This window comes from Rousettus aegyptiacus, unplaced genomic scaffold, assembly GCF_014176215.1.
Source record: "Rousettus aegyptiacus isolate mRouAeg1 unplaced genomic scaffold, mRouAeg1.p scaffold_m13_p_8, whole genome shotgun sequence".
NCBI lineage: Eukaryota > Metazoa > Chordata > Mammalia > Chiroptera > Pteropodidae > Rousettus > Rousettus aegyptiacus.
This window is the reverse complement of record NW_023416311.1, coordinates 3,625,882-3,641,827: the sequence shown is the minus strand read 5'-3', so window position 1 is coordinate 3,641,827 and position 15,946 is coordinate 3,625,882. Positions and strand designations below refer to the sequence as shown.

Here is a 15,946-nt window from a genome sequence, read left to right as displayed (position 1 = left end):
AGCGGAGAAAGGTGAGAGAAAGCGTTTTTGTTTTTTTTTCACTGCATGCCGTGTTTGTCTCTTAAATTTTACATCATATCCATTCCATGTTTCATCTCTGCCTCTATACGTCTGTCCATGCACAGTTTAAAACATAGAATTAAAAGTAACTGCCAAATATAAATAAATGCTTGATAAATAAATGAATGCGACTGAATATACATTTGTATATAAGTAATTGCCAAATTAAATAAACAAATGGGGAAGTGTAGCTATATCTCCTGTGCAGAAGAATTCCAAATAACATATATGGATACTTCGAGGAGGTGGAGTATAACTCCTCCACTCTTTAAGCGTGGGCTGGACACAATGACTTCCTTTCAAAGATGCTGGTATGGAAATGGAGGGCGAGGCACAAAGTAACTTTACCTGGATACAACCTGACAGACACGCTCAGACGATCAAGGTCAACATCAACACCGATAGGTCACGTTGCTGGTACGCACCCTCCATACATCATGACAATGACGTTATCTGTGGAGACTTTTTCCCCCAAACCCATAACCCCAGTTTAATCATAAGAAAAACAACAGACAAACCCCCAGTCAAGGGACATTTTATAGGTTACCCGATCAGCTCCCTAAAACTCTCAAGGTCATCAAAAACAAAGGAAGTCTGAGAAACCATCACAGCCAAGAGGAGCTGACGGGGTCATGACCATTTAAACGTAATATGGGAGCCAGGACAGGAATGTGGAACAGAAAAAAGTAACAAGTAAGCAAACTTGAATAAAGTGTGGACTTCAGATAATGACACTATGTTGATATTGGTTATATGTTGATATTGGTTCATCTACTATGAGAAAGGCACCATACCGATGTAAGACTAATCATCAGAGAAACAGCCCAAGGTGTAAGAAAGCTCTTCTGTACCCTTCTCAAAATTTTCCTGTAACTCTAAAACTATTTCAACATAGAAAGTTATTTTTTTTTTTAAATAAGAAGTCATTTCCCAGCTCAAAGGCTATGTTAACTGTAGTTGAGAGTGAGGTCACTTGGTTCTAATACCAAGTTTCCAATTATTTTCTAAGTGATCTAGGCCACATGGCTTAACCTCTCTGAGCCTGTTTTCTCACCCATAAAATGGGGACATAGTGTTAGTTAGGTCCCCAGCTGAGGACAATCACCTGAAGCGCCTGAGCAGAGCATCTGGGGGTGGGGGTGGGGGAGCTGATACCAACCTGGATGCCAACATCACACGTACACAAAAGAAAATACAAGCAAAGATATAAATGTAAAAATTAAAACCATAGCAGCACTAAAAAAAAAAAAGTGGGTTATGTATGCCAATTATAACTGAAAATTTAAAAAAATATTAATTTTTTAAAAGTGAGGTGTTTTTTTTCAAGTATCAGAGAGGGAAAGGCCTTGCTAAGTTTGACCCAAAGCCAGAAATCCAAAAGTATGATAAATTCAACTACATAAAATCTTTAAATTCTGCAAGACCAGCAATGACATTTGTACAAGGATATTCCTTGCGATGTTGTTTATAATAGCAAAAGACCAGAAGCAGCCCAAATCTCCATAGAAAAGAGGCTGGTTAAATAAATTTTGACACATACACCCAACTATTAAATAGCTCTATATGGAGACATGTAGAAAGTTCTGTCTATAGAAGAATATAATTGAGTGGGAAAAGCAAGGTCCAGAAGAAGTGTATTAGGTAAACTACCATTTGAGTAAGGAAACAATGAGACTATGTGTATATATGTAGAGAGAGAGAGACAAACAGTTTATTTGGTCACAAGCAGTAGAAAAAAATTCTTTTCTTTCTTCTGGTGAAATCGTGATAGTCAAACGCATAGCAACATGTAAGAGCTGCCTTGCAGTCCTTGACCTTTTGCACAAATGCAAAGATGCCTGAGTCGTGTGACTTGCAATTCTTATTTTCTAGACAGAAGTCCCAGCTGTTGTGCTTTCCGATGTATCAGCTGCTACACTTTCCTTCTTGACTTCTGATTTCATGGCAGGAAATAGAAATACTTCTTTGATGTTTTTGGTGACTCGGTCGCTGCCCAGGCCCCGGCCAGCTGTGGGCGGCAGCCCACATTCCAGGGTGGCATAGAAGTTTTTATCTTTGAATATGTCCTCATCATGGCCAGCGACCTTGGTCTTGCTTGGTCTGTTCTTGGAAAAGCTGCTGCTGCCGCGTGAGGTCATTCAGCTCAGTGTAAAGAATGCATATTTCTTTCTTCACGATGAACAGCTCAAAGCAGTCAGTCAGACCCTCTCTAGAGCAGTGCCACGTGACCGAAGACCTCATTATCTGCGGGTGATCGGCGATGGATGTGGGATGGATGTGTGTTGCATCCAGGAACTCCCCCACAGCTTATCAAGGAGCCTGTCTGTGGTCCAGGGAGGAGGGCATTTAGCAGCTTTGGTCACACAGGTATCAACAAGAATTTTTCAAGTTTCTTCAGTTTCAAAAGCGTTAGTTTCTGGAAGCTTCGCCTTCAGGGCTTTCTCAAGCTCTTCTACCACCTGATTCTCAGGAAGGGTGAGTGAAGTCAATCTCGTAGACTTGTTCTTCTGTGCCCTCTGGATGGTCGATGACCTTGTAACGTGCTTCACCATCCCATCACGACCTTTTCTCTGTGATTCCCATGAGATCATGCTAGTCCTCATAAGCCATGTAGAACTCCCTAGTGGCGAACTCAGGATTTGTGAGTCCATACCCATTTTATAGAGAAAAGAACCATGCTTTTCTCTAGAAGAGGGGCAGAGTAAAATCCCCCTCTTCCATCCTTCCTCCACAGTGATCACCTGACCCAAGCATCACTGGCACTGCCAAGGCAAGGACTGCCTCCTGACGGTCTCCCTGCCTCACCCAGGCCTGGCTCACCCCGCAGTCGGCACATTCGCTCATCACTGAGAAGTGAAAGTTATTCTTTTGAAACATAGCATACGATACCTGTTCTTTATCCATATGTTTTCTCTTGGTCGAACTCTTAACAGAAAACACAAAGACGCTGATCATATGATTTTTATCATTGCATAACTGGTAATAATAATCTAGTCCTAACCGATCATAGGCTCATCATACCCGTGGAGTCCTCTGATTTCACATTTGCAAAATAAATGGATCAGAGCAGTGTTTCTCAACCTGGGGTGATAGCACCCTCTGGGGAGCATTTTGGAAATGTGGGGAGACTATTTAGTAGTCACCGTGAATAGGGGATGCCACTGGCTTTTCATTCAAGTGTGAAAGCCAGGTTCCTCTCTAGCAATAAGCTGATCGATCCCATACACAACAAACATCCTGTTACCCCAGGACACCCTCCGTCTGAGAGCTGAGCAGACGCCAAAGCAAATGAAAAACTGTTCTAACGATCCGTGCCAAGAACCAAACTCCATTTGACAAGACAATCATTCGTATATGATTTGAATGCATACTGAGTTTTCCAAAACTGTAGCTCCTGTGTATGGTGTGAAGAGAATATATATCATTTAGTCCCCAATTCTCCCAAGAGTAATGAATTCACTGTTTCAGAAAATCAAAGCCGCTCCGGATGTTCGCATCGTCACTACCACACGCCTAGGTCACTCGGCTTTTGTAGCTGAAGCCTTTGCAATGTTTCTTCTAGAAGCTGTCTACGACCTCGTTATTATTAACTCATTATAAAATACTTTTATCGTCTCCCTCCTCTCTCTTAGAGTTAGGTCAGCATATTGTTTGGTTCTCTATGTTAGTTGTTCGAGAAGGCTTATACCATGTGCTGGGGACAAGAACCTTCCAGAAAGCCACTCCCTGGCCACCTCTTACATTACAGGAGACTCAAACGTCCTTAGTTCACCAACCTCCTCTCTGACCACTGCCCCCTTTAACTCCCCCCCACCTTCCTGAGCTCCTCTACTCCTGTTCTAAAGATTGTTGACAGCTATCTTGGAGGCTGGTCGCCACAAATACCTACTTCACAGGGACGCTGCATGAATTATTAACATGTGTTAATATATGAAAAGGATTCCAGACCAATGCTCTATATACAGTCGGTGTCCATAAATGTTAGCCTTTCTTACTCTTGGCCCAAAGGGTAGTAGTTTCACTCTCTTCAGCTACATATCACAATTTTTGAGGTAATAGTTTTTCGGTCTTTAATCTAGGACGCCCCTCCGAATCAGCTGTGGAGTTTTCCGTTTAATATTTACCTTTTAAAACAATTTCAAACGGCTTTCGAACTTATGAAAGTAATAATGCTTGTTTAACTTTACGGAAACACGTATAACGTATGCTAATTTCCGACGACATAGACATAATAAAAAGTAACATCCCTTAGGCTCTTGGCACCTGCTGGGCAGACTCCGGGACTTCCCACAAGGGGGCGCGGGCGAGCGGGTGTGAGCCGATGGCGGCCCTTGGGCTGAGCGTAGTCAGGGCTGGCGGACGCTCCGAGGCTGGCTACCTTTGTTTGTATTCATGGCAAGCATCTCTACAGTGTGTAAACACCATCCTCTCAGGGGATGGCAGAAGAAAATTGTGTCTTGGACGTAATGAGGACTCTGGAGGGTGGCAACAGCTCCGCTCCACGAGAGCCTGCCTTCTGGTTACTTAGGAAATTTTCACAGGCTCTCTGTTTTCAAAAGCCCTCGGTGAAATCCCTTTTTGTGACCGAGAGCCTGAGTTTTGCCAACTTTAGAATTAGCTGGAGTCATACTTTACAGGTTAGCTGAAGAAATTTGAGCACAGTTGGGGGCCACTCAAAAAAAGTACTTGAATGATCACAGAGTAGCATGCCTACATTAATATATATATTTATTTAAACCTGCTAGTCATGACATTCCAGATCTCATCTCATTCAACCCTTAGAACAGAACAACCCTATGAGGTAGGTAGTACCAGTGTCCCTCTTGGATGATTGAGAAATTGGAGACACAGAGAGGTCTAGCCACTTTCCCAATGCCACACAGCTAAGGAGCGATAGAGTCAAGTTTCAGTCTTGTCATCCAAACCGCCCTGCCTAACCACTGCACGCTTAGTTAGCCTTTCCGTTTGAGATAAAGACTGGAGCCAGAGGACACGGCTGAATCGCAGTTCTTTTACATTGAGTGAATGCGTCCTGGGCAAATCCCCTGGTTTTAACTGTTTCTCCATCATAAATTGCGTCCTGGAGAGAGTGTGGCTCTTTACTGAGATCCCTCTCATGGGGTTGCGTGGGTGTCATGAGTGACCACAGGAATGAAAGTGCTTTGCAAACCGTAAAGAGACGTACACAGCTGGGGGCAAGATGCAGACGTAACTCGTAACTGGAGTGCCAAGGAAGCCTGGCTGGCTACAGGAGTCTGATATGAGAGAGAGGAGGGAGTGAGTTATGTAGATTTCTAAGGGAAGGGGCGGGTGGAACAGCCCCGAGGCAAGGCTGCCGGAGTGCTCTAGAACGGAAAAGGCCCCTGTGCTGGAGCTGAGTGAGTGAGCCCGTGGGGAGCAGAGATGGATGAAGTTAAAAGGGTGATGGGACTTTGGCTTTTACTCTGGGTCAGGTGGGAGCCACTGACGTGGTTTGAGCGGAGGAGGGGCGGGATCTGGCTGTCTCTGAGCAGCATTACTCTACCTGCTGGCTTACGAATAAACTGCGGAGGGACAACGATGGGTGCTGGGTGCGGAGAGAACACGCAGAGATCGGTGCACTGGTCAACAGACGATGGTGGCCTGGATCGGGGAGATGGCAGCGGAGACCGTGAGAACGGGTCAGATTCTGGACATCGCTTACAGGTTGGACCAGCAGGACTTGCTGACAGAGCAGAGGTGAGGAGAGTAAAAATAGAAGAGACATGGGTGATTTCTCCAAGGTTTCTGAATTGAGCAGCCAACTGGAAGGACGAAGCTGCCATTTCCTGAGAGGGGAGAATAGGGTAGAAGGGGGGACCCCTATGGATCAGTTTCAGCCTTGCTGGTTTGAGATGCACTCTACTTTTATGTGGGAAGATGGATTCAGATTCCGCAAGGTTACATTTGCAAAAGGGTATGCATACAGGGATGGGAGGAATTTGTGACCATTTTGTATTGTATCATAGCGTGTAAAGTGGTTAGTATAGTAATGTGTAATTACATTGTATTTTGTTTTATTTAGCAAGTGCTTGTATAGTCCTTAGGGTGTGGCACACGCTCTGTAATATAACTCATGGTTTATGCTACCTCATAGATCCTCACAAGAGCCCTGTGTTCTTGCCCCCATTTTACAGATGCAGAAACTGAGGCACAGAGATTAAGTAATTTGCCCAAGATTATGAAGCTAATAAGGACATAGCAGAACTGGAATTTGAACCCAAGTTGCCTGGTTCAGAATCCTTGCACTTCACATTTACGTTAATTAAGACATTAACAAACTGAATCAATTTTTGTACACTTTGGCAATTATTACCATTATCATTGATCGGATTAATGAAGCAAGAAACTTAGAATTGCGCCATATAAAATAAATTCAGATTTACCATGTGCTCCGTTGCCCCGGGATCTTTGCATGGGCTGCTCCCTCTGCAAAACAAACAGACAAACAAACAAAAAAACATGGCATTAAATTTACCCTCTTAACCATTTTTAAGTGTACAGTTTAGTAGTGTTAAGTATATTGTACAACAGATCTCCAGAACTCTTTCCTCTTGCAAAACTGAAACGTTCTACCTATTAAACACTAATTCCACCCCACCTACCTTCCTCTCAGCCCTTTCTACTTTGTCTCTATGCTTTCGACTACTTTAGATACTCCACATGAGTTGAATGATACACTACTTGCCTTTTTGTGACTGGCTTATTTTGCTTAGCATAATGCCCTTGAGGTTCGTTCATGTAGTAGCATATACCGGAATTTCGGAATTTCCATCTTTTTAAAAGTTGCCTAATGTTCCATTGTTTGTATATACCACATCCGCTTTATCTGTTCATCTGCTGATGGACATTTGGGTTGCTTCTACCTCTTGGCCATTGTAAATAATGTTGCAATGAACCTGGATATACAAAGTATCTCTCTGAGATCCTGCTTTGAGTTCTTTTAGATATGTACCCCGAAGTGAGATCGCTATTTTTAATTTTTTAAGGACTTCCAAACTGTTTTCTGTAATGGCTGCACTACTTTGCATTCTCACCAACGGTATACAAAGGATTCAATTTCTCCACATCCTCACCAACACTTGTTATTTTTTTTTCTTAATAGTGGTCATCCAAATGGTTAGGAGGTGATACCTTTGCTTTGCATTTCTCTTGTAATTAGTGATGTTGAGCGTCTTTTCATGTGCTTCTTGGCCATTTTTATATCTTCTTTGGAGGAATGTCTCTTCAAGTCCTTTGACTTTTTAAAATCTGGTTATTTGTTTTTTGTTGTTGAGTCATAGGAGTTTTAAAAATATATTCTGGATATTGACAGTTTATCAATATATGACTTGCAAATATTTTCTCCCCACTTCGCTTCTAGCGTGGACCTCAAGAAGGACTCCTTGGGTTAACTGGGCACTAATTTATAGCTAGGGTCTAGCAGTCATTGCTGACAGAAGTCTCTCATACAGTCTGCATTCTAGGGAAAAGCCATAGACAGCTGCCATAGGAGTCAATTTTATAAGGCAAGTCCCGGTATCGTCTTCTAACCAATAGACTGAGACCTGCCCTGTCCAATCATGTGCGTCTATACTGACCAGCGACTCTACAATGACCAATCAGAATACAAGAATCCAACCAGTCAGACCGCGCAAATTTTGATTCCTCATTTGCAGAAAAAATTGACCAATCAGGAACCAGGGTGGGAACTTTATAAAAAGCAGCCTCTCCTTGGTGTGGGGTAAGCCATTTTTGATTTCTATCAGAGGGTGTGTTTCCTGGGTTTGCCAACTGTTTACCTGAATCGAGTTTCTCCTTTTACCACACACCAGGTTAGGGACTCCCATTGGCATTAGATTGGTGTCGGTGACCTCCTGTTGACACCAGTTGTCGTACATTTTATTGAATTGTCTTCTTTCACCTGACCTGTTAACTCTATTCAGCCAAGGGCAGTATGTGTTTTGCTCACTGCTCTATCCTCCCCATGTCTAGCTGTAGGGAGGAGTCATTGAGATGGTGTGACTGCCAATTGACCAGCGAGCTGGACCCCAGCAATCAGGGACTCCTCAGTTCCTTCTCTGTTCTTGGAGTGTAAGTTCCACCCACACGACGAGCAGTTTCGAGGATGCAGCTTTGAGAGAGCAATGCGTTGTTAACATCATCTAAACCATCATCGAACCTAGTTAAGATCTCTGGAAAACCAAGATTCTGGCTGGTGGGTGTGATGATCTATTCATCTTGTGGTCTTGTAAGTAATTTCCCTTCATTGTTAACCTGCCACTTACCCATCCGGAATGGTGTGACTGTTCATCGTGTGTGTGTGTGTGTGTGTGTGTGTGTGTGTGTGTGTTGGGGGGGGGGCAGGGGCCGGGGAGGCAGGGGAAGGGTCAGATGTCGGGAGAGGAGCTCCGGAGTTTGCAAATCTAACACTAGCGCTGTGGCTGGTGCATACTAGGTCTTCCCCTAAACATTTCCTGAAGGAAGTTAAGGAAGGGCTGAAGAAATTCTAGGTAGAAGAACTGGCAGAAGTATTTGGAAACACCTTGTGGGCTCCTGTCCCAAACCAACACTATTCAATAGAAGTGTAATAGGAGATAGAATTTTAAATTATCTAGTAGCTGTATTTTAGAAAAGGAGAAACGGGTGATACTAAATTTAATAATATATTTTATTTAACAAACTTTGTTTAAAATATTATTTTAATATGCAATCCTTTTAGAATTCGTAAATGAATTTTGTTTGTTTGTTTGTTTGTTTTGGGCCTATGTCTTAAAAATACCTCCGTTCAGGGGAGCCACAATTTCAAGTGCTTCGGAACCGTGTGTGGCTAGTGGCCAAAGCTTTGGAGAGCGCAGCCTTAGCCTGAGCGCCGTCTGGGTCCTCTGGGAGCCTGTGGCACCCAGGCCGGCGCCCCGGCATCTGGTGGGTGCTTGATAAGGTTTGCCGGATGGAAGGAAAGCATGAATGCAGACGAGGGCAGCGACTAGAGGTCGCCGATGCCAACAGGTGTACAAACCCAGCGCTCACAGGAACTTGGCTTGATTCCAAGAAGAAAGGATCAGCCTTCCAGGCAGGAAGTCCAACCCCGGTGCCAGGACGCTCAGCCTACGGGCTGCCCCAGGCTGGGGTCCAGGACATGTCCTGCGGACGAGCAGACCGGGTGGCGACAGGTGCTGGGAGGTGAAGCTCCTCGCCGGATCCCGGGACCAGCGCTGGGACAGTCTTCCCAGGTATCTTGCTGAACCCCCATTCCGGCTCTGAGAAGGGATGAATGGCAAGAACAGAGCGTCTCAGCGGGGTAGCGGGAGCGAGCAGGGGGATGGGGTACGGGAAATGTAGCGGGCATCCCCGCCTGGTGGGGGGGGGGACCCAGGAGGTGGCTGGCTTCAGCTCTGGGCAGCTGCCCGCTCACCTCCTGCCAGGAAAGCTTCCGAGGGGAGCGCACAATCTGTCGCCCCCATTCAGCCCGCGCAGAGCTGCAGGGGAGAGAAAGGATAATCGCTCCCATGGATCCGGGGCGCTGTGTTAACCGTACAGGATCCGGGAAGCTTTTGTCTGACCGCGGACGTGGGTCTGGGCGCGCGGGCTTTGGAGTCGCCGTTTATGCACTGAACGCTTCTGGGCAAGTTACTAAACCCCCTCTGGGAGTCAGGTTCCACCACGATTAAAAAAAAAAGAAAAGAAGAAGAAGAAGAGAAGGAGAAGGAGGAGGAGGAGGAGGAGGAGGAGGAGGAGGAGAAGGGGAGAAGGGGAGAAGGGGAGAAGGGGAGAAGGGGAGAAGGGGAGAAGGAGAAGGAACTAAAAACGGGACGTCCCCCATAGGATGTCTGCGTGCTGGGGACCCAGGCAGCACTTCCTAGATGTTAAATGTTATTTTTTTGTCGCTGGGCTAATCTCCTGAGATAGGGTCTCCGGGTCCCATTTTACTCATAAGGAGATGCGGGCTCAGCCAGGTTAAGTAACTTGCCCACAGCAATCAGATGGAAACAGCAGGATTTGGACCCAGGAAGTCGAACTCCGAAGGCTGGACATTAATGTCCAACTCAGGTCCCACTATTCCCTAGAAGGGTGAAGGAAGGAAGGGACATGAAGCTTCTGAGATCTCCTTCTCTCTGTCTGTAAAATGGGTACAACAGTAGCACCCAGCCGGTTGGTTACTGCGTGGTTTAACTGAGCCAGCACACGTATGTGTCTCTCTACTAGAGTGCACATGTCGCAAGGGTAGGATTTTTTCCCCCCTATTTTGTTTGCAGATACTAGATGCCTGGCACATACTAGATGCCCAATAAATACTGCACCAATAGGAGGAGCACATACTACTTTTTATTCTTAAAATAATCCCTGCTGGCCCCACATGACTAATAAGGAGGCTGCTGTTCAGAGAGGTCAGGTGGCTTGTGGGATGTCATACACACGGTTGGTAGAGGCATCAGCGTGGACCTGAACCTAGGTGTATTTGACCGTGAAGTGAGTGTGTGGTCTTGACGTCCAATCCAGGTTCTGTTACTTCCTGGTAGGGCAAATGTGGCAAGGTATTCAACTCTTCTGTGCCTGTTTCCTTATATCTAAAACGAGGACAGTAATGATACCCACTCCACGGGGTCTTTGTCCAGATTAAACAGTGAATGCTGACTGCCCCCTCGAAGAGGGGCGGGGATGGCACAGCAGGCTTGCCCATCTGGAGGGGACGGGAGAGGACAGTGGATGTCAGATGGGGAGGAGGTGACTAAGGAGCTTTCCTGCCTCTGTGTAGTCCTCAGAAGCAGGCTCTTGTTTGCTCTCTGGAACGTCCCCGAAAAGCCCCCCAACGCTCAGCGCAAAAGGAGGGGTGTCACCAGGTGTCCTCTCCATCAAGTGTACGGGGAGGAGGTCACAAGGACCTGCTACCCTTTTGTTGTACCAAGAGGTCGCAAAGTCCTCTCCAGCTCAGTTGATTTCCTGTTGCCAGGAGAGGCTTTCGGGAGGAGGAATTCAGGTGGCAGCGACTGTTATGCGGTGGTTATTCTCGCTAGACCCAGGTTCAGACACCATCTCTAAGTCGTTCCCGGCTCTGAGACTTCGGCACATCACTTCCTCAGCCTCAGTTGCCTGATCGGTTGAATGGGCCCAACGACAGGACCTCATAGGGTTGTTGGAAGGGAAATCCGAACTCAGGTCTAGACGGCGTTTAGCGCAGGGTCTGGAACATAAAAATACATGGCAGCTATTGCGGCCTCTGTATTATTTGATGCTTGATGCTTTTTTCCATTCCTGGCATGTTAGCATCTGCTGCAGTGCAGGCAAAACTCTCCAAGGAGGATTAAATAGAGTGGCTTTTCCTGGAACCTCTTCTCATCTAGAGAGTCTCCTTCCAGGGATCCCCACCTGTCAAATCCTTGGAGTTTTGTGTTCTGATGGGGCAGGTGCTGCCCTGAAGTGTGCCAGGCTGCTCTTGGGGACAGTAAAGCTGGCACGCGATGGGAAGGGCATTGTGCCCTCTGTTTCGGGAACTGTATCCTTCGATGTAGGTGCTCGGTGAGGATGGGGATCTTAGCCTTTTACTATCATTCGAGTTGTTAACGTTAGCCCTGCTTGCTCTGTGCCAGGCATTGGGCTAAGCTCCAGCCCCAGCGATCCATGGAACCCGGGCTCCAGAGCCAGGCTGCCTGGGTTCCAATCCTGCCTCTAGCGCTTTTTTTTTTTTTTTAGCTGTGTGACCTTGGGCCAAGTTACTTAACCTCTCTGTGCTTCAAATCCGTAAAATGGGAGGACTGTACAATACCTAACTAATAGGGCTACTGTGAAGATTAAATATAATCACTATATGGTGATAAGAACGATGTCATAATAAATATCAGCCATTGATATAGGTTTTGAGTGTCCCCATTTTACAGCTGAGGAGACTGAGGCTCAGGGAAGTTAAGAGTCTGTCCAACAACAGAGAGCTATCCTTTCTTCTCTTACAACTGCTCATTTGCTTCCATTCCCACTTGCTATGCCCAGAACACTCACCCTCTTCCTATCAAGAATCTCTGTTTCCTGTGTTAGGGCTCCCAGCATCTGCTGCTTCCAGAAGGTTCTCTCTCTTCTTCACTTCCAAAACTTTAAGGATTCCCCAGTGACCTTGGAAACAGTTCTTTGTTCTTTTACTCTTCCTATTGTTTTATCGGATTCAAGTTTAATGTATATACCAGTTACTTTCAAACTTTATGCCTTATAAAAATATTTGCCTAGGACGTGAGAAACTGCAATTTCATCCCCTGGTGATAAAAATTGTTTAGAGTTTCATGTATGTTCCTTTAAATTTCCTCTCCCTCCTCCGGATATAATAATAGAGATTTTTTTTTCAAAGTTGTCTTTAACAAAATGAGATCATACTATCCAAACTGTGTATAATTCGGAGCAGAAAATTTTCAAAATTTTAATTTAGTTTTTGAATGCTACTTTTCCACATGGTATCAAATATGGGACAATGTCTCCCTTAGTGTCTGTCCCCAGCCTCCCAGTTCCTCACTTTCAGAAGCAACCTCACTTGCCAATTTCCAGTCCACCTGCAGGCAAAGAAGAAACATATTTACAATTTATAGGACAGAATATGTTTCATGCGCCACAATATGTAAAAATATGGTATCATTTCCAGAAGTAGGGAAAAGGACAGGGAAGAAAACTTTCCTAGAGGAAAATGCTGACCCACTACTTTGCTTACGTAACGGCAAGCCGAGCTATACTATCCAAAGTTCATGGACTATATAACTCATAGCAGTGGCTCTCTATTGGGGTAGTTTTGTCTCTGTTTCTGCAGGCATTTTTGGTTGTCATAGCTTGTTGGGGCAGTGATGGGGAGCATCTTACTAGCATCCAATGGACAGAAAGAAGCTAGGGATGCTGCTAAACATCCTCCAATAGTACCGCTCCTTGCAAGAGAGAATTACCTGACCCAAAATGTCAATAGTGCTGAGGTTGACAAGTCTTGACTCAAACCTACAAAAGAACTACTGATTTGTCTTTTTGCCCCAGACTCCATTTTGACTCAGTTTCACACTGATTGGCAGGCAGGACCCTGCAATCCAGGTGTTCTGTGAGTCACATACTGCCAGGTATTGTCATCTCACCCCAGGAATACGTCCTTGGGGCAAATCAAACCATCTTCCAGAGATCACCACACACTTCCTCTCACTTTCAGACCTTTCCTTTGATCACAGAATTTATAAAACAAAAAATATAAAATCTTACCCAGCCCCGAATCATCTATATTCATCTTTCCATCTGAATAAACAATCCTCTTCCCAGAGATAACTGTGTGGAGGATTATCCATCGCCTGGGGTTCTCTCTGGGAACTTGAGTTTTAGGAGGCTGTTAATAACCTGAGCACTGAAATGGTCCACCCTTTCTCAAAGGTTAACCCACTTCTCCCTTACCAACACTCTATTGTCTCTATTTTGCAGATGAGGGTGGGAATCGAGGTTCAGAAGGGTAGAGTCATTTCAGAGCAGTAGGGTCATAAAGTGCCACAGTCAGGGTTTGATTCAAGTCAGCCTGCCTCGAAATGTAGGCTGGTGCCTGTCCTTTATCCCTGGAAGAGACATGCCATCCTAACTGTGAAGTTAAACCTGTAGGGTCTGAATGTTGCCCCAGGGGCTGAATCTGCAGAATAAGATGGCCAGGGCTGGAGGGTATCTAGTGGAGCATCATGTTCCAGAAGAATGTTTTACCGAATAAACAAAGTCTCTTTTCATTCCACGTCACTCTGCGGTGGGGCAGGAGGAGGGGACAACCCAGCCCACACTACTTACTTCCTTATGATATCTAAGAAATGAAATAATCTCTAGAAAGGACTTTGTTCCTTTTATTGCACTGATGCAAAAAAATAAAGAAAAAAAAAACCAAGAGCAACCCATTAAGGGGAGGGAGGGATTGGGGTTCAGGAAGAAAGAAATACACAATTTGGACCCTGAGTAAGGGCTTCTTCACAAACCCAGCACACAGAGGTCCTGGTACAGCCATGATGTTGGGGGTTGAGGTCTGATCTGCGTTTAGTGGGTGAGACCCAGTTATTCATTGGCCGGCAAAGGGCGACATGGCAATCTGAGTGGCAGAAAATTGTCACAAGCTGGTAAACATTCCCTCCCTGGGAGCCCAGCAGTGTAACTAAGAGATAAACAGGGCTGTGTTATAAGGCAGAATAAAAAAGAGAGGGCCCAGTGTCTCTGCAGAGTGGAGAAGAAACGTGGGCACGTTCCTACAGGTAAGGGAGGGTGCTTTGAAGGAGGGATGGAGACATAGAAACGATAGGGAACCCTTGGGGGTGTGTCTTGGGAGGACAGAAACTGGGGCTGTCTGGTAGCTTATCACCAGATGCCAGGTACAGAAAAATGCACAGCAAGTATTCGTTAGAGGAAAGAATGACTGTGGGGGCGGGGGGAGGCCAGGGAGCACCTATTGGCTGCAAAGGACATCTCGAGAGATGTCTGCCTCAGCTGGAATCTGGGCTTCCCTGAGTCCTAAGAGAACTCTGGGTGAGTTACTGTGCTGTTCTGGCCTCAAGGGGTAACATGCTAAGAGCTCCCACCTCTAAGGGGAGATGTCAGGGCTAATAAGAAAATATGGTGCACTGTAAGCACTCAATAAATGTTCCCTCTAACTTCTTCTCCTCTTCTCATATTTCTCTTCTTCTTCTTCTTCTTCTTCTTCTTCTTCTTCTTCTTCTTCTTCTTCTTCTTCTTCTTCTCTTCTTCTTTCTTCTTCTTCTTCTTCTTCTTCTCTTCTTCTTCTTCTTCTTCTCTTCTTCTCCTCCTCCTCCTCCTCCTCCTCCTCCTCCTCCTCCCCCCCCTCCTCCTCCTCCTCCTCCTCCTCCCCCCTCCTCCTCCTCCTCCTCCTCCTCCTCCTCCTCCTCCTCCTCCTCCTCCTCCTCCTTCTTCTTCTTCTTCTTCAAAATTCAGAGAGGCAGGTGTTCGAAGCCCATTCCGCCTCTATTTGGCTGTGCGACCTTGGGCAAATTACTTAAACTCTCTGGGCCTCACTGTAATCGTCATAAAGTGAGGCTAATAAATTCTCTCCGTAAGATCGCTTGACGCTTCAATTACTAATGCTTGGGAAGGGCATCACACAGTGCCTGGCGCTCAAGGAAGTACGGAGTCAACGGTGCTGTCTTTATGCTTAATACTACCCTGCCAGATCACAGAGTCAGGGTCAAGGTCTAAACATCTTTTTTAAAGTTCAGTGGTTCACTCCATGTTTGCCATGAGTTCCCAGAATGGAATGGTAGGAAATAGAGTCTTACAGCTCAGGTCATTTACAGCTGCGTAAGGGTCAATGTTCCGGGAGATAACCTAGCTGAGGGAGGGTCATTTCTAGGAAATATGTTCCATATTTATAGGGAAAGAAATAAAGGACTGGGTGATATTTCTGTATTTTTTTTTTTGATGAAATTCTTGAGAGCTCTCTCTCTACAGTATCATGTCATCTGCAAAGAATGATAGTTTTATTTCTTAGTTTCCAATTTGGATGTCTCTTCTTTCTCTTTCTGGTCTGATTGCTATAGCCAGGATTTCCAATACTACGTAGAATAGAAATGGTGAAAGTGGACATCCTCGTCTTGTTCCTGATCTTAAGGAAAAGGCGTTTAGCTTTTTCCTGTTGAGTACGACGTTAACTGTAGGTTTGTCATATATGGACCTTGTTATCATGAGGCATGTTCCCTCTGTTCTCAGTTTTTATTACAAGTGATTACTGGATTTCGTCAAGCACTTTTAATGCATCTATTGGTATGATCTCATGGCTTTTATCTTTCGATTTGTTAATGTGGTGTATCACATTAATTGATTCGTGGATATTAACCAACTTTGCATTCTAGGAATTAATCCGACTTGATCACATGTATGATCTTCTTAATGTATTGTTGAATTC

The 15,946-nt window shown here is 45.2% G+C and overlaps 1 protein-coding gene and 1 pseudogene across 2 annotated transcripts in view; one reads left to right on the top strand and one right to left on the bottom strand.

Annotated features, from left to right (window-relative positions):
• Window positions 1–1,928: 1,928 nt before the first annotated feature.
• On the bottom strand, window positions 1,929–9,310 carry LOC118606680 (annotated as a pseudogene).
• Window positions 7,839–15,946, top strand: part of TMC5 (transmembrane channel like 5) — a 59,771-nt gene continuing 51,663 nt past the window's right edge. For both annotated transcript variants that reach the window (XM_016157037.2, XM_016157036.2), the window contains exons 1-2: window positions 7,839–8,308; window positions 8,850–9,290. The gene's annotated coding sequence lies outside the window, so the exon portion shown is untranslated. The remainder of the gene's footprint in view (window positions 8,309–8,849; window positions 9,291–15,946) is intronic.